This window comes from Triturus cristatus, chromosome 1_2, assembly GCF_964204655.1.
Source record: "Triturus cristatus chromosome 1_2, aTriCri1.1, whole genome shotgun sequence".
Taxonomy (NCBI): domain Eukaryota; kingdom Metazoa; phylum Chordata; class Amphibia; order Caudata; family Salamandridae; genus Triturus; species Triturus cristatus.
Genome location: NC_140580.1, coordinates 840,865,548 through 840,889,575, shown reverse-complemented (window position 1 = coordinate 840,889,575; position 24,028 = coordinate 840,865,548). Strand labels below are relative to the sequence as shown.

General features: G+C 46.6%; 1 protein-coding gene and 1 pseudogene across 14 annotated transcripts in view; one reads left to right on the top strand and one right to left on the bottom strand.

The window, feature by feature from the left end:
* EIF4G3 (eukaryotic translation initiation factor 4 gamma 3) overlaps nucleotides 1-24,028 on the top strand; it is a 1,568,346-nt gene that overhangs the window by 55,280 nt on the left and 1,489,038 nt on the right. The window lies entirely within an intron of this gene.
* Nucleotides 17,764-19,146, bottom strand: LOC146868121 (eukaryotic translation initiation factor 5A-1 pseudogene; annotated as a pseudogene).

The following is a 24,028-nucleotide window of genomic DNA, read 5'->3' as shown; positions in this document are numbered from 1 at the left end:
CGCACCAACCAGACCACAGACAACATGACGGCCCTCAAACACGCCACCCGCAAACACCACCAACTGATCCGAGCCACAAAGAAGACAGCCTTCAAGGAACGACTGAACAACACCCACAACAGCAAGGAACTCTTCAGCATCGTCAAAGAGCTCTCCAACCCCGACGCCGGAAACAATGACATCACTCCCTCGCAAGACCTCTGCGACTCCCTCGCAGCCTTCTTCCACGACAAGATCGCCAACATTCACAACAGCTTCGGCCCACCAACCACGAACCCCACCACCGAACCGATGCCCCCCACCGCCACCCTCCGCACCTGGACCCCAGTCAGCACCAAAGACACAACACGCACAATGAACACCATCCACTCCGGATCCCCTACGGACCCCTGCCCACACCACATCTTCAACACGGCCGACCACATCATCGCACCCCACCTCCGCGACATCATCAACGCCTCCTTCAACACCGCCACCTTCCCGGCGTGCTGGAAACACGCCGAGATCAGTGCCCTGCTGAAGAAACCAACTGCAGACCCCTCCGACCTCAAGAACTACCGCCCCATCTCGCTCCTCCCGTTTCCTGCCAAAGTCATCGAGAAGACCGTCAACAGACAGCTAGCCGCCTTCCTCGAGACCAACGGATCCCTCGACCACTCGCAATCCGGCTTCCGAGCCAACCACAGCACGGAGACCGCCCTCATCGCAGCCACAGACGACATCAGATCCCTAATGGATAACGGGGAAACTGCGGCCCTCATCCTCCTGGACCTCTCCGCAGCGTTCGACACTGTCTGCCACCGCACCCTGGTACAGCGCCTGAACAGCACCGGCATCCAGGAGAAGGCCCTGGAGTGGGTTACCTCATTCCTCGCCGGAAGAACCCAGAGAGTCCGCCTCCCCCCGTTCCGGTCAGCGGCCACCGAAGTCATCTGCGGCGTTCCACGAGGGTCATCGCTCAGCCCCACCCTCTTCAACGTCTACATGAGCCCCCTCGCAACCATCGCACGTCAACACAACCTCAAGATCATCACCTACGCCGACGACACCCAGCTGATCCTCTCCCTCACCAGCGACCCGGACGCCGCCAGAGCCAGCCTACACGAAGGGATGAAAGACGTCGCCGAATGGATGAAGAACAGCCGCCTGAAACTGAACTCAGACAAGACGGAGGTCTTCATCCTGGGATCATCACCCTCCGCCTGGGACGACTCCTGGTGGCCCCCCGCCCTGGGAGCCACCCCCAAGCCAACGGACCACGCACGCAACCTAGGCTTCATCCTGGACTCCTCCCTCTCGATGACCAGACAAGTCAACGCCGTCTCGTCTTCATGCTTCAACACCCTGCGCATGCTTCGAAAGATCTTCCGGTGGATCCCCACCGAGACCAGGAAGACGGTCACCCAGGCCCTCGTCACCAGTCTGCTGGACTACGGGAACGCCCTCTACGCCGGCACCGCCGCCAAACTCCAGAAGAAACTCCAACGGATCCAGAACGCCTCAGCACGACTCATCCTGGACATCCCCCGACACAGCCACATCTCCGGACACCTGAGAGACCTGCACTGGCTCCCCGTTAACAAAAGAATCACGTTCCGACTCCTCACCCACGCACACAAGGCCCTCCACGACCTGGGCCCCAAGTTCCTCAACAGCCGCCTGACCTTTCACAAGCCCACCCGCCAGCTCCGCTCCGCCAGCCTCGCTCTCGCCACCGTCCCCCGCATCCGCAGAGCCGCCGCCGGAGGAAGATCCTTCTCCTACCTGGCAGCCAAGACATGGAACTCCCTCCCCATCCACCTCCGGACAACGCAAGACCATCTCGCCTTCAGGAAGCAACTCAAGACCTGGCTGTTCGAGCAGTAGCGTTTCAACCCCCCCCCCCCCCCCCCCCCCCCCCCCCCCCAGCGCCTTGAGATCCTCCGGGTGAGCAGTGCGCTATACAAATGCCTATGATTGATTGATTGTCACCCTGTACACTATGGGAGCAAATAGCTCTGGACATTGTGGGGCTGTGAAGAGGGGTTGAACATGCCGCTCCATACCCGTTAGTACTAGTTGATTTATTTTCCAGGTTGCCGGAAGTGATGTGTGCTAGTGAAATATTGATCTCTGGAAGGAGCGTTGATGTGAAAGTGTTTGCACAAGAGTATTTTAACAGATTATGGAACTCCGGCTCCAGAGAAGTCGATATGTTTTTCAGGAAGCCTAGAGACTCAATAGAACTATTAATGAAGCAATACAGTTGTCAACGGGTTAGTGGTTTGAACTGGAAATAGGAGGTTCAGGAACAAATGAATCCTATCACCACTTGCTGCCACAGAGGACCCTGTTTGACATTTTTAAGGGAAGCTGCCTCAACTCTTAAGCTTTCGCAGGAACAAAGGATGGGTGGCTGTTTCTGTACTGGGTGACTGAAGAGCAAGAAAAGACGCAAACAGAAGAAAGACTTCATTATAACATGACAAATGCGACTGAAAAATACAAAGTGAAGGGTGATTGGGCTCTAATGAGGGCTCCTGTTGGTTGTGTAGATTGGTCAAAACTTGCCAACCCTGTCAGTCATCTAACTTTTCAAAAATGCTGCGAAAACACAAGGTTTGGAACATGAGGTGAATTTGCGTTTGTGAAGGGAAAGATGATAATGAGTTCTCAGGAGAACGTGAGTAAGGAAAAAGGATTTAAAAGGCGTAGAGGAAGTCCACGTGTGTATGGACAGGAGGGTGAAAGGGTTGGTCAAAAAGGTTGGAGAAGGTCCTTGTATCTGAAAGATGACATTCAAAATCCTGTGAGACCTCGGCACCTTCAGGATACCGTTCTCCGACTATTTGTAGGTAAACTTTTCCTCCGCCTTGAGTTCCACATTTTTTTTCTGTACTCTGTATAAGACAGAGTACTAATGTTATCTGTTTGCAGCTTTCTTTGATGTAATATTTTTTGAATCTATTTGGTGTAGGTACTATCGTGAGTTTTGATTACTTTGTATGGTTAGAGCTTCTCATACATTTTAAAAAAAGGAAGATGGGTGGCATCTTTATGATACCATTCTGTTTCTTCTTGGAATATTGCACTTTGAATCCAACCCATGCTCTCTTGGACTAACTGCTGGTTAGAGGCAGACAGTGCATGGGATTCCTTTATTAAATTATTATTATTATTAGGAGCTTATAAAGCGCACTTATACCCAAGGGTGTCCTGGCGCTGCACACTGAACTCCCTGGAGAATGAGGGGCTCAATCCCTATATAACCAAGTCTTCAGCCCCTTTCTAAAAGAGAGGAGCTCCTCAACCTTCCTGATGTGCGCCGGCAGACTGTTCCAAGCTTTCGCTGCACCATAGGAAAAAGTATTTCCTCCCCAGCTGGCCTTTTTTTATTCTGGGCACAGCCACTAGTTTGCTTTCGGCAGAGCGCAGTGCTCTCCCGGGCACATACCAATTGAAGCACCTATTCAAAAACTCTGGGCCGCTGCCCTTCAATGCTTTGAATACCGTGCACCGCGCCTTAAATGGAGCTCGTCTGGATACCGTCAGCCAGTGCAGTTGCCGTTTCCCTCTCGAACAGAGGCAAACCTTGGAGTGCCTGTTAGCAGTCTCGCCGCCGCGTTTTGTACCATCTGTAGTCTGTGCAGATGGTTTTTTTTCGGATTCAGGTACAGACTGTTACAGTAGTCCAAAGGCGACAGAATAAGGGCTGAGATTGCTAACCTGAAACCATCCGCTGGAAGAGAACATTTTATTTTTCTCAATATCCTGAGGATATGGAAGCATGTTGAAACCACTCCACTAACCTACTCCCCAAAATCCAGTTTCTGGTCCATGATCACGCCCAAATTATTTGCCTTGCACGTGGGGACTGGTGGCTTCCCCAGTGCATCAGGCCACATATCCGGAGTCCAGATGTTAGGATTATTCCCGAATATCATGTCCTCGGTCTTCCCTGCATTCAATTTGAGGCAGTTCGAGGCCATCCAGCCCGCAATGTCTTTCAGGCAATCATGACACCTCGCAGCCATATCCACTTGCGACCCTAGTTGTATAGATAACACGATTTGTGTGGCATCTGCATAGGAGGTGAGTTGCAGGCCAAAAGATCTTATCAAGGCTGCCAGCAGGCTGACATAAATGTTGAAAAGCGTGGGGCTCAAGGAAGAGCCCTGTGGTATCCCGCAGGGGAGGGCGAGGGTTTGGACTTATCAGGCCCCAGATCAACTGTCTGGATTCTGTCGGCCAAAAAAGATTTTAGGAGGCTCTAGGCAGTGCCTTCCACCCCCGCCCACCGGTCCATCAGCACCCCGTGATGGACCGTATCGAAGGCTGCCGACAGATCCAACAAAATCAGGACAGCCACCCCTCCCTGGTCCACCGCAACTCTAACCTCCTCCGTGGCCTTAATCAAGGCCAGTTCGTGCTGTATCCTGCGCGAAACCCAAACTGCGTGGGGTCGAGTGCCTTGGTTCTCTGAAAAAATAACTTAATTGCCTATTTATGGCCTTCTCCAGTAATTTAGCTGGAAGCGGGAGACGTGAAATGGGTCTGTAGCTATTGGGGTCATTTTAATCAAGACTAGTTTTTTTTATTAAGGAAAGGATAGAGCCGACTTTCCACCTCCTAGGATAGTTACCCAACTCAATGATGGAGTTAAACACTGGGGTAAGAGTAGTAGCAATGACCTCGGGACAGATTTTAAGAACCGCTACCAGGCAGGCATCACTAGGCGCTCCTGACTGACCAACCCGCAGAAGGCCAATGACCTTCTCCGTCTGTAGCGGACTAAAACTTACTAATCTATCCGGAGTCAGCCTCACCCCAGAGTCGAGGCTCAATGCTGCTTCCCCTGCCTCTCAATGAGATTTGGAGGAGGAGGAGAAAATCCCTTCCACTTTGTTTTGGAAAAAGGTGGCCAGCGATTCGCACAATGCCGGACTGCTATGTGTGATGGTTTTGGTGGGAATCGTAAGCTTCGTAATGGTCTTAAACAATTCTTTTTTGTAGGTGTTTGCAGGTGAGAACTGGCGGTCTCGAGCGTAGAGTAATTATATTTGTTATGTACTTTGCTAAAACCAAGATACTGCATTTTAAATCAGTCGAAAAAGCACGTTTTAAATTCAATATATGAAGCATGAGAGTAGTTTATAGGCGCTAAAATGTCTTCGTGTTTGCTCGGTCCCAGAAGTTTGACAGAGCCTTTTTATCTTTTCGAGGTTGATCGGCTACTTGGATAGTTGGATAATAACAGCACTTATTATTTGAACACCTAGAGACACACCACTGTACGGTGTGCTGTAGAAATGCTGTTCAAAATTTTCAAATCGGATATGGTGCCATCTCTTATCTGCTAGCAAGCAATGTGTTTCTTCCCTTTGTTGCTTTTGCGTGGTGGAGACACAAAACAGTCTCGCCATTTGCCGAAAGTACTGCATGCAGTGCTCCCAAATACTTCCTTTCCCCTAATATTCAAAGACTGGAGTTGAATAGTAAATTCTCCTCTATTTGAGTAGTTGGGTATATTTCTATGCCTTTAGTCTGAGATTCCGGGGAGACCTAGAATACCCCTGCCGGAACACTCAAAGGCGGGTGGGGGAGTCGGTGGGGGTTGGAGTGAATTGGCAGTTACAACACCGACGAGGCTTGAATTTAGAGGCATTTGTGACCGAGCCGGTAGCCTTAGTAACAAGTGTGTTATGTTTATACCTTTTGAATGCTGAGTCACAGTAGCCCTGCGTGTGTATGTATATTTCTGCCACTTGTCTGGTGCTAACTATAGAATGAGACCTTGTACTCAGGCTGAGACTGTTTCCAAAGTGACTGCCTTGAGAGGATGGGCTCTGCGTTTCAGTATCTGCAAACTGACAGTTTTGCTCATTTCGGAAGAGCTGGAAACTTAGCTTGGGAAATGTCAGTTTCTAACCTTGTTTTACCTCTGCGATATTTGTTGTTAAGTAATCGGTGCAGAGACAACAAGGTAGGTTAACTTCTTCATCTAAGTAAATGCAGGAGGAAAGGCCAACACGTCCTCCACGTTAGAAGTCCGCTGTAACCGCCTCAACATCAACACTAACCCAACATTCCTTTATTCTAATCCTAACAGCCACACGCTGTGCATAGTGATATCAGTGCCGGTGTGGAATTTAAAAGATAAACACATCTTCCCCTTTATACACAACAGAACGCATAATACAACACTTTCATCAAAACAATACATCATAGGGGGAAACTATTAATACACAATCTGAAAATAAACAGATTACAAAATCTAATTTTCATTATTATACAACATAATCCTTCAAATATGCTGAACATTTAACTTCCCTCTTGGATCTAATAATAGATCGCTTTCCTCATCACCATCCACAGGCACTACATCCTCACTCAGTCCAGTGGCTCTCTCTACACTCTCACTTCCTTCTTCATTCAGCCTCCTATACTCATCCAACCAGCTATAACCACCTTCTTTACTTCCTACTCCTCCATCCTTCCTACTTCCCTTACACCTTGCAATTCTGTTCAAGTTCCACACACGTCCATCACTAACTCTTGCAGAATTCACGTACACTTCTGCAATATTTATTGGGTCAGAATACATACTCTCACCCTTCTCTCTCTCCATGGTAACTTCACACATACTGCATCTCCCTTCTTTACCACCACTTCCTTATTGCCTCTGTTCCTATCCGCATAGTACTTGTATTTACCCTGTGTTTCACAATATTCTTTCTTACAATCTCAGGAGACCACTTTTGTAACCAAGCTTGAGCCATACATCCTTGGTTACCCTTCATGAAAATCCCTCCCCCTCTCATAATAGCGAAAGGGCTATACCCAGAAACAGAGGGTGTTGTGCGATACATCCACACTGTTATTTTAATACAAGCCATCCGATTTAACCTTTTGCTTTTAGCCATTTGCAGGGTTCCTTTTAACCCTCTCAACTTCACCATTGCCACAGGGATGATAAACTGAGGTGAATTTGTGTTCAATCCCATTGTGATACAGGAACCCTTCCATCATCTCACTCTATTGTCTGTAATTTTTTTTTTTTTTTTAAAACATGTTTTTTATTGCAACATTTTCAGCAACATAACCATCGGGGCAACCGGCACCCCCTACAATCTCCGGTTATATTCTTCGGTTTAGCAACGCACACAGCCATTCAGCCCACATCCCGGGGGCCGGGCGGCATAGATGGATAGTTAAGCAATGGAACACAACTATCGCCTCACAGCGGTGCTTGGTGCATGCCCCATGGGAGCCTCTGCTTTTCTGTCCCACCAGCTACATTCTTCACCCAACTCAGTGTAGCATTACCCTCCCACCTCAGGAACTCCCCCCCCCTCCCATCCCGCCCCCCCCAACTGCTGCTGTTGCGGGCCCCTCCAGTGGTCCCTAACTCTAATTCGTGCCAGCTATCCGGGGTACATCTATTGTCCTCAGCCTCAAGGAACTCCGTTCTCCTCACGCTCCCGTTCCGCCCGCTCGAGCCGGCAATCCTGCAGGGCCTGCTCGATCTGCTCCCATGCCCTTACCCACTCCAGCCCCGCTTCATTGTCCGTCCTAATCGCTTGGCGCCTTCTGACTTCACTCTCACATCCAGACCATTTTAATAACTCGGAGATCCACCGCCCGATCGATGGGCCCTCCCGGGACTTCCAGTGCCACGTAATCTCTCTCTGGGCCAACATAAGCCCCAAGTCTATAAATTTACTCGTCACTTTTGTCTTTGCTGTGTGAGGGAACCAGAGCAGCAGGCACGCCCCCATATCAAACTCGACCTCCCTATCCGTCGCAGCATTCAAGATCTCTCCCACCTCAGCCCAATACGACCCGAGCTTCGGGCACCCCCACAGCATATGCTCTAGTTCAGCTCCCAGTGTGAAGCAGCGCGGGCAAGCAGCCTCCTGCACCTTAAAGTGCCGGCTAATCTTTCCCGGGGTCAAATACGCCCTGTGAACGATGAAGAAGTGCACCTGCTGAAAGCGGGCATTCCCGCTACCCTTCCATGTCCTCCGCATGATGTGGCTCCAGATCGTGTCCGGAATGGGTTTACCTATGCTTTCCTCCCACCGCTCCTTCAGTGCCGCAAGCGGCTCCAACCCCTCCTGCAGCAGTCTAGCCTGTAGGCATGTCACCGCCTTGATCGTGCCCGCCGCCATTGCCACGTACTGGCAGGTTAGCGCCACAGTGGGCTCCTCGAGCCCCTTCCTCCAGTGTTTCTGTATTGCCGCGCTCACCGCCGCGTGCAGGAGATAACTCCCATCTGGGAGGCCAAACTGCTCCTGCAGAGCCCCGAAGGGGGCCAGCGCCCCATCTATATAGAGGTCCCCCACCATCTGCAACCCCAGCTCCTCCCACTCCGCTAGCGGGGACCAATCGCCTCCATGCGGCAGCGCAGTCAGCACTCACTCTATTGTCTGTAATGACTTTCTTCGGTAGCCTTTCCTCTGTAATCAAGAAACTTAACATTCTCTGCACTAGCACTGTTCACGAATGCCACTTCAGGCCACTTAGAAAAGTAATCAATGGCTACTAAGACATACTAAGATTCTCCACTCAATAGACACTATGATGTCCTCACATAATACCTCCCAAGCCATTTCAGGAAAAGTACAGGAAATAATTGTGACCGTAATTGCACTTGTGGCTTATCTGCATCCATGCATAACTCCGTCACATACAAGTCTCTCTAGTTTAGCATCAATGCCAGGCCACCAATAATTTTCTTTAATCCACATTTTACTTTTGACGATACCCAAGTGCCCATCATGGCACAATTTTATGATGGACTTCAACTCCTTGGGGGGGAACAAGCTTCACCCCTCTCATGACATTTTCATGCATAACTGTGAGTTCACTACGAACCTTTGAAAAATTTCTGCAACAATTATCCAACCATTTTTATATGGTCCGCCTTCTATAACAAATTCCTTCACCTTCTCCAAGGTGACATCCTGTTCACTTGCCTTAAGCCATTCCTCTTCTGAAATGGCAACGATCCTATCATCACCCATCGAAGCTACACACACTTACTTAAGTCATCAGTGACCATCTCTTCTAATGGTAATGGTAGTCTACTAAGGCAGTCGGCCACTTTGTTCTTAATATCTCCGAGGTACCTCAAGGTGTATCTATAATCTAACAGGCGTACCATCATTCTCGCAATTCTAGGTGTGGCGTTACATAAACCTTCTGAGGACAACTTCCATAAGTAAAGGGTTTTGATTACATCGTACCTCCACTATTACCCCCACACACAAGTTCTGAAATGCTCCAGACTCTACACAGTGGCCAGCGCTTCCCTTTCTATAACCAAATAGCGCTCTTCTGCTGGCGATAAGGCCCTTGGTGAAAACCCCACTGTGTTCACTCCCTCTGGATTCCTTCTGAGACAGCACCTATAAGCGTATTGCTTGCATCGGTATTCAAGATGCAATCCAACTTTGGATAAAAACCTTGCAAACTCCCAGTCATACAAATGCTGTCTTCGATCTGTTGAAAATCTCCCTGTAAGGTGTCTGACCAAACAAACTTGAATTTGTTTTTCAAAAGCTGGCATAAATGATAAGTCTTCTTTGAAATGGTCTTTATGAACTTTCCATATAATTCTACCAGCCTCATGAAGAACTAGAGCTCATCCTTATTAGGTGTTGCTAAGACCTCCTTAAGAGCACTAAGGAGTTTTTTTGCTTTGTTTGATCCCCGCTGATGCGACCTCATCTCCTAGGTAGTTTAATGCTTTCACCGCAAATTTACATTTAGCCAGCTCGTAAGCCCATACTCGCAAAGAATTTCCATTACCACTCGCAACCTGCAGTCATGCTGGTCCTTGTTATTGCCCTTGACTGAAATGTAATCCTGCAAAAATACAATGCCCACTTTGTTTTTAAACAATGTGTGCTTTCGTTTTTGGAAACCTGCAGCCACTGACGCGAGGCCGAACAGCATACGTACAAACTGATAGCATCCTTGCAGGGGTCATAAATGTGGTTAGAGGTTTACTTTCCTCATGAAGCTTTACCTGGTGTTAAGCAGAAGATAAATCAGTTGAAGAAAACTTTTCCCTGCCCTTAGTCACTGTCAAAAGCTTGTTAATTTTAGGTAACTGAAATCTCTCAATCACAATGTTACTGTTGAGGAACCTGAAATCCACACACAAGCGGATCTTCCCAGCGACTGGCCACCAACAATGGGAAGAGCCACTCAAAGGCCCCTGCAAGAGCAGTTTTTCAATCTCGTTGTCCACTTCTTCCCTCAGAATCCACAGAATCTCTCTGACTTTTTGTACTTTGGGGATGGCATTTTTCTTGAGTGCAATTATGTGCGAAAACGCTTTGAGTGTGCCGATCTTCCCCGTAAACACATAAAAAAAAAAATAATAATAATAAGCTAACCCGCATTGTTCATGACTCCCGACCACTGATACCTGTTCCTCACTGTTTGGGTCCATAATTATGTTTAGGGGTCTCTAGTGAACCCAACCAAGAACTGAAGGCCCCTCTCCTGCCACATAAAGTTTGCATATTGCTTTCCTCCCTTTAAACTCATATGACAACTTCCTAAACCCAGTCATAGGAATAGGATCTCCTGTAAAACTCTCAGGGGCAACATCAGGTGAAGATAGGGAGTTCCCTAAAACTTCTGCAAAGTTTACCTTCCACCCCCACTTGTCCACAATCGTGTAGGGAGAACCAGAGTCTGCCACAATTTAAATTTCAACTCCACCGATCTTCATGTCTCACACTGGTTTTGACCTCTAATGTTTGTGAAGGAGATTGACATCACTATCGTCCATATGTTACTTTGATACCGAGTACATATTCATTGTCTTTGTGGATTGGCTCCGATTCAGACCCTTCCAAGCCAGAATCTGAGTCCAACTCCTCCTGCACTCTACCTACAGTTTTGCCTGCTTTACCCTTTCTACACTCTATAGAAAAATGCCCTTTGATTCAACACGCTTTACATTTTTGGTCTTTTGCGGGACATTTTTTGCTGTAGGACAAGTGGTCTCTACTCCCACACTTGTAGCATCTCTCTCCTTATTTTTACTCATGCTCTTTTTGGTATCATCCTGAACCGTGGATTGGTCTCTTGAGTTTAACTTTACAAACCACATCCTTAGACTCTTCCTTTGAAGTTGCCCCAGCCGTTTTTGCATACTTATTCGAAATCTCAGCTCTCTTAATAACTGCAATCACATCCGCTAAAGGTGCCTCCCCATATATCCACAACTTTTCCTGGATATACTTGTTATTGACATACTTGATGATCTGGTCACAAATAAGCCCATCATGTAAAGTCCCACACCTACATGCAAGGGCAAGCCTTTTAAGGGCTCAGACATTGACTTCCACTGGCTCCAGTTTGTTCTGTTTTCTCATGAGAAAATTGTGCCTGTCGGTCGCCATCCACAGAGATGTAGAATAATATTTAGCCATATGCTTGCTGAAATAACATCAGTCACCTGAACTACGAGTTTTTTTTCCTCCATGGCATTGTACACTATGAGCACTTGAGGACCTTTCACGTATGAGTATTTTATTTTTCCTCAATTGTGACAACTCCTCATCTTCAATGGTATCAATATTATCGAGAAAATACTCTTTCCACTCGTGTGATATAATGACTTGATCACCTGAGGAAGTTGAAAAGGGTTTTGGTGGTGTCAGCGAAAAAATATGAGAAGCACACATGACTCCAACAGATTACCCCCAATCTAACACCATACGCGTACTATGGGTAGCAAATTGTCACACAAAATACCAATACTAAAGGTTTACAAATGATAACTAGGTATGAATGGCAAACACACCTGTGTCCTATTTAGGGGGATATCACTTCAGAAATGCCCCCATAATAAGTTCTCCACTGAATGAAATAAATCCATTTGTACAGTGCTGATGCTCTGCGCGCTGTTGCGCGTACTCTCTCTGCCACTGTGGAGGTAGAATCTACAATGCACTGCACACTAGCATGATAACTCCCAGCAGTGCCAATGATGTGCGTAAAAGTTGTATAACCCAAGATTTCACGCTCGAAGGCGCTATAAGCAGCTTGCCAATGATTTGCGCAATATGCAGTGCCAAAGATGTGCACAAAATTTGTATAACCCAAGACTTCATGCTGAAGGTGCCGTACGCAACTGTGCATTGACTTTGTCACAATACGAAAGGGTACTGTACTCAATGCGCCCCCTAAATCCATGATCAAGGCTGATAACGATGGCAACAAATTCAATTATATGTACTCCCAGCCCAAGTAGAGTTTAGACCCTTGTGCTAGTAGCGTTATTAATTCCTTAGTTGATTACAGACTACGTTGGCAATAATTCCAATAAAGCAAAGTACTCGCTGCCCAACTTGAGTGTAGACCGCTCTGGGCCAGCAAGAGTTGCCACTCCTTAGACTTGCCAGCACATCCTTTGAAAAATCGGTTGCGCTACATTCAGCACGCATTGACACAATCCCTGTGTAGTGTATGTGGCTGCCTGCAACCCCAATCTAAAATGGAGGTCATGTTGCGTTGCACGTAAGAGTTGCGTGTCAACGGTTTCCTAGCAACCAACGTACTGGAATGTAAGTGCTTCAGTGCGCACTTGGAGCCCTTCTCGGTGTGTTCACAAATTATGCAATGTGTTGGTGTGTGTTGTCCTTTAACACTTCCTCTGAGTGTCTCCAGACTCTATCGGGGTACCAGTTTCCTTCTCTTTCCTCCTGTATATTGCAGTTCCGTTTCACTCAAACATTTTTCAGAGTGCTGAAATTCTGGGTACATAAAGCCAGCTCGTCGCCAAATGTATTAAGTAATTGCTGCAGAGACAACAAGGTAGGTCAACTTCTTTATTTAAGTAAATGCAGGAGGAAAGACCAATACGTCCTCTTGCGTTATAAGTCCCTCTGTAACTACCCCAACTCCCACACTAAACCAACATTCCTTTATTCTTATAACAACCATGCGCTGTGCATAGTGATACTGGTGCCAGCGCATGGTTAAAGATAAACACAACAATTTTTCTGTTTCTCTTAAAGAAAATTGTCTTGGTAGCGCAAGAATAGAAAGCTTTTTGGCCACATCTCAGTCTCATGTGAGACGTATCGAATTTTAACCTTTCTCAAGTGCGGACACCGTAAGATATAGTAGCTTGGCTAAAGTAAATGGCATATTTTATGTCAAAATATTCGTTCCGCAGTACAGTATAGGAACCTAGATTGTAACTGCTCGGAGAGAACTGACGAAGGTGGGAGTCATGGGGCAAGGACATCTTGAGAGACTCTTGAAGTGAACTTGCTGCTCCAAGCTTCATTTTTAATTTGAAAGAATACTAGTTTGTGACACAGAGTTGCGTGGGTTGAAGTGAACTGCTGCACAGTTACACTGTTCAATTTTAATCTACTGTAGGAATACAGCAAGTTAGTCCCAAAACAAACCAAGCACAGTGCTTAGGTTCAGTTTCATATGAACAGTTCTCTTTCTGCAGAGGTTTTGTCGATTTTATTTATTTAGTTATGTTATCCCCCTTGCTAAGAGGCTTGAGAAAACCGATAAGGGACCTTTGGTACCTGTGGTATACTCAACACACCAGTGCATCCAAATGATATGTAAAGAACAACTCAAGTCCGCGACCGGGTCGCACGTCTTTGAGTCAGATTGCTCGTCAACTCACTTAACATTCTAAGATAAGGGAAGAGAACATGACAGGGGTGTGGGATTTAATAAAATATCTACTTGTCCATGGGGCAGGTTGCTTCATAAATTTACTTGTCCTGTAACAAAATCTGCTTGTCCCTTTGGTGTCCTGTAGTGCGGCAACAAATTATGGCAGCAGTCTCCTTATACAAGAGCTCTGATATAGCCTCTCTGATTATGCCAGGGCACATACCATAGAAGTGTTTGAATATTTGCAATCCCCTTATGTTGCCATGTTTCTGCAGATCTACATACTAAGGCTGAAGGTAGTGGTAAGCAATAGTTCTAGGGTTAGAATGCCCTTTTAAGTCAGTGCAAACCTACTAACTTGCATGTTTTAAGGGTTTTCAACAACTCTTCTCTAATCTTTTCTCATACTGAGAAATGTTGGAAATTTACTCCTGACAATGGCAGACGTAAACCTTCTTCTAGAGTTGAGGAAAAAAGTGGTTGGAGCGAAAGTGAATTTGCAAACACAGATTTTCGCATGAGCAAATCTACAAATGTACCTTTGCTCATGCTAAAATGCAGTTCAGGAATATTTTCTAGGAGTACTATTTCTTGTCCTACTTCTGTAAATTCTTGGGAAGTTACGAAAGCCGTATAGCTGCACTTAATGTAAGGACCTATACCATGGGTGCACTTTTGAGACTTTCTTGAATAATTGGGCCCCTAATTTGGTCTAGCGTTGACCATGGCCTTTTGTGTTTAGTAAAATTCATTCTCCCTAACTTTTCTCTTTTTCTCTTTCTCTTTCTCTTTCTCTTTCTCTTTCTCTTTCTCTCTCTTTCTCTCTCTCTTTCTCTCTCTCTTTTTCTCTGTCTCTCTTTCTCTCTCTTTCTCTCTCTCTTTCTCTCTCTTTCTCTCTTTCTCTCTCTCTCTTTCTCTCTTTCTCTCTCTCTCTCTTTCTCTCTCTCTCTCTCTCTCTCTCTCTCTTTCTCTCTTTCTCTCTTTCTCTCTTCTCTCTCTTCTCTCTCTCCCTCCCTCTCTCCCTCCCATGTTTGTTATAATGGTGAGGGCCCGGCAGCTCCCACAATAAGGTTTTACAAAAACCATGTCAAAACAATTCACACATTGACAAAACTAAAAAGGTGACCATCAATTTCAGACTGCTGGCTTTGCCAATGCTTGTTTATTTTCGTTTACCATAATTTTATTGAAACTGGTTACACTGATTTTCCATTATGAATATTTTTGGGAAATACTTGCAAGCATCAACACATGTTACTAAATGATGCTCAAAGAAATGGAACCTGAAATTGTACAATAGTTTAGCAAAATGTTTTTTTTCCTGCTTTCATTTTTTGTGAACATTTTATTTTGAAAGCAAACAATCCTCAATCAAACGGCTATAGGAATTCCACATCCCTGCATGGTATGGTTTTTAAGTTTGCTAGGTTGATGTGGGCAAAAGGTATGTATAAAGCATATGTTGACCCGTACCACAGAGACATGTTTTTAAGTTTTGTGGGTTTCATTGGAGAACAACGGGCATCTGGCCGTGGTCAGCAATGTGACTTGAGCTTCTGGAGTTGTAATCTCCTAGATCAATAAGTGTGCGTTGAAGAGCTGGCACTACCCAGTAAATCATTTGGCACAAGCATAAAAGTAATCTGAGCACATTTATTCTGCAACAGCTTAGATGAGGTATAGATCTCAAGAATTAACTGCCTTGCTCTCATACAGAATGTCTGCTTCGAAATGGAGTAAGACATTCTGTATGATCCACGTATGGTTATGCTCTTAAAGCAAGATGAATGCAGCACACTTCACCAAAGGTTTGGACAGTTCTGCTTTCTTTAGGCTGCCATGTGGCCCTAAATTGCATTAGAACATTACTATGATGGACGCTCAATTGAAGAAAATAAAGTGGCTCAGGACTAATGGCTTGTATAAGACTTCTGCTCCAGCATGCCAATGTTTCTTGCGGTTTCTTCTTTGTAATTTAGAACATTCTACCCTCAGTGGGTGGAATACTCTAATAGCCTTATAGCCCTTCTGCCTCTGGCTATACTGGTTGTTAAAGGCCCTCTCCCTTGTTATAAGTCCGCGCTGGTGGCCTATAACTTGATTTCAGGGCTGTTATTAACCGGAATACTCCTTGGCAGTGGGCTATATTATGGCCCTATATTTCTTCATGCTAGAATTTGCTTTAAGCCTTTACAAAACCAGTGTTCTAGTTTGAGACCAGGGTCGTCACACAAATGATTAGTGTCACTCAAGTCAGAGGTGAGTTTCCTTTGACCCTTAGGTTGCAGCCACAACCTGTAAATTCCTCATGGGTCTCTAGTCTCCCTCCAATTGTGAATAACTGCCAGACTTCATCTATTACACAGATCCCAACATTTCATGCATGATCACTTTTAGCATTTTATCACATGCACACTCGGCCCATATATTATAGACACATCATGTCACTACACCATCCACTCTTATTATGCATTAGATAGATGTCAGATAGATGCAATAGTCATTCAGGACAAACTCTACTCTCCTCCATAGCTTTAACAAACAGCTACCCCTACTCGCAACAACAATACTCTTGGACACACTCTCACAGACATAAAAGTGTAACGCAGTACTCCACCACGCCCAACATCCAGTCCCACTAGCTCGTAAAACCGTCATGGCCAAGTAGCAGGGAAAGAAAGCTCTGAATTTGCTCACAGCACCATGTGTTCTCGATGCTGCATAACCATCGGGCGAAATGTCCCCTATACGAAATGACTGATCCGAGTATGCTCTGAATGGACGCCTGACGAGCACAATACTCAAACACCGTTGCAGTCCAAAACTGCCTCCCCAATACCAGGCTTTACACTGGGCCAACGCCCTAAGGCTCAAGTGTAGTGAAGCACCAATTTACTAGACTCTACAACTTAGCCGTTGTAAAGCCACACTGCGCTCTGTTCATGCACATCAAAACAATACACCTGCAGCAAAAGCCGGCAGCCACCAATGTACTCTTGCTCCCATACCGCACATTTGTCAAACTTCTCATTCCTACAGTGAGTGGTCCCTGAGTATATAGAAGACTTTCCCACAATACCCAATGATGATGCCCTTCTCAAAGCTTCTTTTCGTGTCAGTGTACACCTCTTCCCAATTTTGCACACAAGTACATGTATAACCAGTACTGATTCCTAAATGGCATGCAGAACGGTACTACCATCCTTTTTTCTAATTTACCTTGGAGACACTTTCACATAGTATCTAAATGTAAAGCACTTGAGGGGCATCCAGAGCATGATGACTATAATAATGCAATGGTAAGTTTGGAAGACCGTTTTAAACCAACTGCAAGTGAAACGTTAGATACCATTTCTTTACAAGACTGCAGAGAAAGTTTGGAACTTTTGACAAAATGCGAATTGCTGTGAGAAGTTCATCTAACACTTACAATTTAGGAGCAACTAAAGATAAAATAAGAGATTAGCGAAGGTAATGGGAGATCCCAGGTTGGAAGAAATGATAAGGACCACAAATGTCATATAACAATGTGTGCTTTGGTTCAAGGAGTTGAACGAGGACATACAAGATAGAAGAGAAAGTTTAGTTTATATTAATACTAAAACGAGAATGAGGCATCAAGGCATCACAAAAATGAACCCAAATTAATACGTTATAGATGTGGTAGTTCTTTTCATATGGCAACATACAAAGGGAGCCCTTCAATTAACAAGGAGTGCAATATCTGTTGCCGTCACTTGCACACTTTTCAGTCTGTGGGGTTGGAAAATGTGGATATAAGATCGGAGTTGCACAAGTCTATAAGGAAATTCCACCCTACTTGGAAAAAGTGGAATTCAATTAACATAGGAACATGATCCTGTTTGTTCAGACAGTGAATTGAATGGACAGTGAAGAAGCTACCAATACAGCAACGTGTATACTACTAGTGTGAATATATTATTTATGGCAGATTCTGTTCAAAGATCTGCTTAATGTGCGGTAGGATCTCGTAGATTCTTATTGCTCCAGTCTGAGGAGGATCCGATATGCCACAGTGTTTTTTTTTTTTTTTTTCCTGGAAAGTCATTTACTCTTTTAATATTTCAAGATAAATACAATAAAAGAAAAAAGCAACTTAACTGCATTTTTTATTTTTATTTTCAGTCTGATGACAAAGGCCTCGAGTGAAAAATCTGTTAACTGCCCCCCCCCCCCCCCCATTTGTGCCATTCTGTACCTGCTATGCCGCATACACCGAGCAATCCGACTACCTGCCTAGCTCAAAAGCAGGTTCGGACACCATTAAGGTTACAAAATGTAGCCAACAAATTTGGCATAGAGTACAACAGAGGTAATACAGTTCGTTGCACACAGCCATCAGATTTTTTTGGGGGAGGGGCCAGGGAACTGGGCATGGGCAAACTAACTGGCATTTTTAAATCACTTGTGTATTTGTAGGCCACGGATTACACTGAATATTTTAATCCAAATTCAATTATAAATCAGTTTCATTCCATAGTTTATCCTTCTTCCTTACATATTAGAAAGACTTCTTGCCAACATCTTAGAAAGACTTCTTGCCAACATCTTAGTACGGTAGTTTAAGTAATACAAATTTAAACATTGTTCAGCTAAAGTTACCTTCTGCCTCAGGTGCCATTTATCATTTTTAAACTAAAAGCCCAATACTCCCATCTGTCCATGTGAACAAGTACATTATAATCCGGAAAATACTGTAAAACATCCACGAATGACACTTGATCTGGTTTCTTGGACCCACAAGCTGACACCTACAGGAATAGTAAAGGTACAACTTTCAAGATTTCATAATAAATTAAAACCTCAGTGATTTCGAAACTGCCAGTTAACCTGCAACACTATTCAAGGATCCAGCTCTATTTTGAAACAATCCAAAAGGAAATGAGGTTGTTTGTGAAGGCCATAGCTTTGGTGACAATCTGAACCAAATTCTTTAGATCCTTTTTTCTGGACTGCGCTGTTGACTCCAAGTGGGCGATTATTTGGTCATGGCCTTGATAGCAACAGCACATTCCTCCTGCATGGCGCACAAGACAGAGACCATAATCTCTTCTCCCGCCTCATATTTTGACTCAATCTCCTTTCCAAGGTCACCTTCGGGTACCTTCAGATCGTCACGAACATCACCGGTATCAGTAAGAAGAGACAGGTAATTGTCACAAATACCAATAAGTTGGTAATCTTGTCTTTTGATATTTGGAACATCCATGTTGTGAGTGGAAGGGCAGATATCTTCATATTTCTTACCACTGAATATATCAATTTCAACAAGGTGAACCTTGGCATGTCCGTGCTTGCCAGTTTTGGAAGTTGACATTTCAACGATCTTGCAGGGACGTCCCTTCAGTACCACAAACCCATTTTTGCGCAGTGCAGAGCACTGCATAGGGAAAGTGGTGGAAGACCCAGCATCTCCAGTGGTGAAGTCAATGTCATCAGCCATGGCGAGGAGTTTGTACCAGTACTTCCAACAAAAAAAGGCGATATGCCACAGTGTTAGTGTAGAGTATTCTACCTCCTGTTTCTCTCCTGCTGAGAGCGAACCTGCTATTGCAGCCCAATGAACATGCCCCCCCACAACAGTCCCTAGACACTGCGGTTACACTTATGGCGTTTGAGCAGTACCAGCTACACTACTTTTGCTTTCCCTATGAGGAAAGGTTATCCTGCCACCAAATCTATCTGTGGAAATTGCTGGAGCATATTTATACAGTGGTGTGAGTAAGAAGGCATTAATCCCTTTACATCTCGCTTTCCCACGTTTTGAGATGTGCATTGTTCCTTGCTTAACAGGGTGTACATTGGTACCAGTTATAAGCAACCTGGCTGCTTTGACTGCATTTGTCTTCCTGACCAACTTTCCCTGCTTAAATAGCAACTAGTGGTGTTTTTTTCTGAAACAATTTTTACTTGTTCCATCCTATGCTATTTATTGTTCCCTATTTGGGGTTTGAGACTTGTTTTGACTTTCTTTATAGCATCTCCTTTCAAGCTGATGCATAGTTGCCTGTTTGACTACTTACTCTCAAAACGGTTTGGTTGGTTTCGTTAGTTACTTTGACCACCAGAGTTTATTTTCAGACCTGTTTGGTTCATCTATTCTCTCCACAGTTTTCTGTCTGCATAAGTTGGTCATTTTCACCTCCCCCTCTTCCTTACGCGAGGTAGTTTATGGATTGGATATGGGAAATCTCTATTACCCATCAATCTTTCTTCCCTTCGCATCTTACAAGGAGCGGCGGCTATATTGGCTGAATCCCTGGAATGTGGTGTTGTACTACATCGATAGCATGCAACAGGACCAAGTTCCTTACTAGATCTTTATGGGCTTCACAGAGGCTAAAAAGGTCAAAGCAGTAATTTAACACACCATTTGACATTGTCATTCTTTGTATTAAGGTCTGCTATCACCACGCGAAGAAGAATCCTCTGGAGGCCTTGTGGACTCATTCCTCCAGGGCCATAGCAGCTTCCACGGCTCTTTCCAGAGCAGTCGCAGTTGGGACATCTGCTAGGCAGTTACCTTATCATCCAAGTATATTTATGTACATCACTACTGCCTAACATCTCAGCCGCATAGTGATAGGTACTTTCCACTGGCTAAATGTTGAGTGTCAAAGAAATGACCCCCCCGCCGTAAGTGAACGCGTAGTCCAATCCTAAGAGGCTATCATGTCTGGCCGATAGGTGGGTGTATTGGCTCTCAGTCTTACGTTGTAGCCTCCAGCGGTCCACCAGCCCCCTGGAGTCCGTAAAGGACCGGAGGGGTGTTCCGCTCCAAGGCTCGTCCTTCCCCAGCCATCTGTCCCATTCCACAGACATCACATCATTCAAGTCCCCACCTAGGATCAGGGAGCCCACTGGCATATCCAAGAGTGAATCACCAAGTGTCTTGCCCTGTATGTTGAGAGGCGCATATAAGGATCCCAAGTTAATAGTACGACCCTTCCATAGGCCCGTTTGGAGCCCGTATCTGCCACGGGGTCATGCCACGTCTTGCCTGGTGTAACGGGTGTTGTGGACCTTAGTAAGATATTAGTTCCTCGTGATCCTGAGGTGTAGCCCGCATGTGCAACCAAGGTGTATCCCCCATCTTTCCTGGGCCTTTCAATGCTGACCTTTTAAGTGTTTTTCTTGTAGGAGGGCGAGGTCGGGGGCCTGGCGTTTGATGTTCTGTAGCACCAATGTGCGTTTTATTTTTGATCCCAGACGTTAACATTCCAGGACATAATTTTTAACATCGTGTGAGTACATGTCCTCATTCTGTGCTAGTTTGGTTGATACCTTCAGTTGCCGTTGATTTCCACCTCCTGTTGTCTGGTCGTCCCCACCCCTAGCCATTCCTGTGATTCACTGTTTTGCTGAAAGCATTGCAACTACCAGTAAACCAATCTTAAACTGAACTATCCCCTGACCACCTGCTACCCTGCCCTGTGGGTCTGAAACTCCCCTCCCCCCCCCCCCACCCCCCCCGCCCAATTTGCAGAGCGCCTCTCGCCCTCAAATAGAATTTGAACTTCAGTGGTAGTCCGCTCAGCCCACCAAATCTTGGGAGGCCAAAGTGACCCGCAGATAGGTGAAAATGACCCCAGTAACATCAGCTATGGTCCCGAGCGGCTGGGGGAAAAAAATGTGCCAGCGACTACTGCAGCCCGGCTGTCCTCCAAACCCCTCACTTAGTCCGGTCGACTAAGTCACTTTTGAGGCCTCGGCCCGCAGACTGTTGCGTCTTGGTGAGTCTCTGCTGTGGTTTCTCTAGGGGTAGTTTTTCCTGGGACCCCGTAGTCCTAACCGCTCCGCTGTCCCACATCCCTCTAACCAGTCCCAAGCCTCTGCGGGTGAGGTAACCAGGATTTCCCCTATTTTATTTTTTCTCCCATAGTCCGCCTTGACCTCATCAAAGCCGCGTCTTTGTTTTTGTGCTTGCAAAGTAAAGTTGGGAAAAGAAGCGCACAGTGACATCTTCACATTTCAGGTCTCCCTGAGATCGCCCCGTCTGCAGAATTGCGTCTCTGTCCCAATGATTAAAGATCCTAGCGATGATAGTACGTGTGGGGGGCTTCAGCGGCGCACCAGTGCCCTATGCGCCCTTTCAACTGAATAAAATTTTGAGACGCTTGGGACGAAGAAAGGTATTTATCAAGTCCTCAACAAAGAGGCCCTCCGGCAGCCCCGGGATTCCGTGGTCTTCACCATGTCCGACATCTTTTGAAAGTCTGCGCGCAGGAGCCCCACGTCAATCGTGAGGCATCCATTTTTGACTCGAGGGAGGACTTAAGGTCATGAATGGAAACTACCGGCTCTCTGGGCTGTCCTGTCTCTTTCGCATGTTGTCTGGGAACTGCAAATTTATCCATCTTGTTGATCTGGAACAGCGTTTGGCCTTTGGGCTTCACCATATCTCTGGGTTCCCGGGTGCATCCATCAGGGCTGCAGCGGACACCTAGATGGTGTGTGGTCATGTCTGTCCCATTGGTATGCCTTCCTACGACCGAGGCCTCCAAGCATCACGCTCTCCCCAGAACAAAGTCCCTCAGGCAGCTCCCGCAGTCCCAGGGCCACACTCCAGCCCTCCACGATGCTCCTTAGTCGCGTGGCGCAGGGGCACCACCAAGGGTCAGTTCCCTGCGGAACACTGGTGGGTCATGCAGGTCTCCCCCACGATCATGCCCCCCTTCCCGGGAACCAGGGGTCCCTAATCACCGGAGGTGGGGGGGGGGGGGGACGACTTCGTGCTGCAATCCTGGCTCTGTTAATTAGATACCGCCAGTGCTTTTAGTGAGGTTGATGTGTAAGCCTCACGAGGAGCAAGTCAATCTTTGGGTCCACGCTGTTGCTTTCCAAGGGAGGGAGGAGGACACGGAGCAGATTTACTCTGGTAGTGTCTGGAGAGCTTCTCGTGCTCCATATCACACCCCGGCTGCTGCTGCCCTCACGGCTGTTGGCCGCACCTGGGGGGAGGGGGGGGTGAGGGGGACGTGGACGTGTCACACTGCAGTGTTAAAGGCCCTGGGCGCGTGCCCTCATGCTATCGAGTGGTGGGGGGCAAGTGCCCTTTTTTCTGCTCACTCTACTCCCAGAAGAGCTAGCTGCCCGCAGTGCTGGCGGGGGGTGGGGAGGGGAATGGGGCGACAGAGAGGTGTAGCGCCACCCCCTCCTCGTCCTGAACCAGGCGATCATAAGTTGCTCCCGCGGCCCGATCTATCAAAGGGCGCAACCGGTGACCCTCAGCCACACTGCCTCTGTCTGGGCCCCGGCTGTATGCCCTACTGCATCCGGGGATGCTTCCTCGCTGGCTCTTTCGGGGAGTGGCGCAGGCCCACGATCTGCTATTGGGCCCGGAGCAGTACTCCCGCCAATTAGCCTCAGGATGCCTGGAGTTCCCTGCTCACCTCCATAACTCCGACTCCCTGCAGGCCTCCTCGGGTGTCCACGCTGACTCTGGTCAACCTCTTCCTCGCTACGAGGATCAGCCATGCTGTCTTACTCCAGGGTGGGGTGCTCCGGATTGTGCTAGTCGGGGGCACGTAGGTACCCCCCGAACCCGTAGGTACTGCAGTGCTGGTTGGTACAGATTAAGAGGATGGATGGCGGATCTACACAGAGAGGTTCATCGAAGCTCCACTAAACTGCACCCATCTTGGCTGGAACCAAGCCATGCGCCCCAGTTATTAAAGAAACAAGGATGTGTGTATGTGTGTGTATATATATATATATATATATATATATGTGTATATATATATATATATACATATATAAAATACGCAATTTCGCTAAAGATCCAACAGATCTCAAGGTGAGATCTGATTGGCTGACAGCACTTTACCCAGGAAGTGTTAGCAGCCATCTTGCAGCTCTGACGCCAACTAGCCCACCAGGTACCTTCAGTATGCACCAGGGGGCTGCGTTGCAGAGAGGTGTTCAGAGGCCACGCCCCTTTTTACCACACACTGCAACGCAGCTCTGTGGCGCTTACTGGAGGTACCTGGTGGGCTAGTTGGCCCCTAGGGGACCTCTGGATTGAAGAGGAATTAATTCCCCAACTGAAAACGCGCCACAGGGTGCGCGAACCTCGACGATTTAAAAAAAAAAATATATATATATATGCTTTTTTTGGCCCTGGGGTCCTTGTGGGACCCCCTGAGCAGGCCTAGGGGGTCAGAGTGTTTCTGCCCTGCCCCCTTTTTGCGTTTTTCGCGTTTCTTTTGCTGATTTCGTGTGCCTCGGTTCTACCGAGGCACAAGATGGCTGCCAACTCTTCCTGATTTGGAGTGTTGACAGCCAATTAGAATACAGCTCGTGCACGGCAGGGTGTGCTTAGGGTACGCGGATCCTCCGAGGCCATAGATATATATGT